Source organism: Arachis ipaensis, chromosome B01, assembly GCF_000816755.2.
Source record: "Arachis ipaensis cultivar K30076 chromosome B01, Araip1.1, whole genome shotgun sequence".
Classification (NCBI taxonomy): Eukaryota; Viridiplantae; Streptophyta; class Magnoliopsida; order Fabales; family Fabaceae; genus Arachis; species Arachis ipaensis.
The window spans coordinates 78,757,182-78,758,429 of record NC_029785.2 but is presented as its reverse complement, the minus strand read 5'-3'; positions in this window follow the sequence as shown (position 1 = coordinate 78,758,429).

The following is a 1,248-nucleotide window of genomic DNA, read 5'->3' as shown; positions in this document are numbered from 1 at the left end:
ATTAGCCGTGGGCATTTGGATCATTTTCCCGAGAGAAGACCGAAAGTAGCCATTGACAATGGTGATGTATCACATAAAGCCAGCCATGGAAGCCATGGAAACTGATTGGATGAAGATAGCAGGAAAGCAGAGGTTCAGAGGAACGAAAGCATCTCTATTCGCTTATCTGAAATTCTCACCAATGATTTACATAAGTATTTCTATCCCTGTTTTATTAATTATTTTCGAAAACCCTATTACTAATTTATATCCTCCTGACTGAGATTTACAAGGTGACCATAGCTTGCTTCATACCAACAATCTCCGTGGGATTCGACCCTTACTCACGTAAGGTATTACTTGGACGACCCAGTGCACTTGCTGGTTAGTTGTGCGAAGTTGTGAACCATGGTATTGGCATCATGTTTTTGGCGCCATTACCAGGGAAAGAAAGAGCGATGAATTTTACATAATCAAAGTGTAATCACAATTTCTGCGCACCACTGCCTCTAATACAAACATCCAAACATGTATGATTATCTTCCAAATATAACCCTACTTTTAGCTCAGTCTGACACTTTTGTTCTATTCCATAGCATCACAAAATACTCACACCAAGTTAAATACATCCCAATCAAACAAAATAGAGAACCTAATAAGCTACCTTTCAATTATATTGAGTATACAACCATACATCAAAAACTTTATAGTTCCTATCCTAAATTATCAGCTAGCCACTCAGCACATCATGCTCATATATATTTCATTCAGAAACCACTTTGGAAATATAATGAAGAAGAAAATTAAAGTATGCTGCCAAGTTGATGAGAGAAAATAGAACGATAATTCCACTTTATTTATAACACATGCATGATAAAAAGATATTATATGCAGAAAATTAATGTGACAAGGGTTGAACCAGAAGTGAGTAATCAATAGGAGATGGAGACAGAATGTGACACGGGTTGAACCAGAAGCCTATACACTTCATAGCATCTCAATTGGCCCAAAAAACTCAATAGCTTATGGTAGTTTCATAAACAACTAATAGTTAAACATATGATTGATCTTCAGTAAGCTTTAATTCTTTTAATTTCTTGTTTGGAGATGTCTCACCAACACTTTATTCAGTTTTTTTTTTATCTATTTTTCCACTAATCATAAATGTTACAATACGAACCTTAACATTGAGCAAAATCCCTCAAAAAAATGTTGAACATAACAATAACAACACAATAAGAAAACTCATCAGAAGAAACACCAAGAACA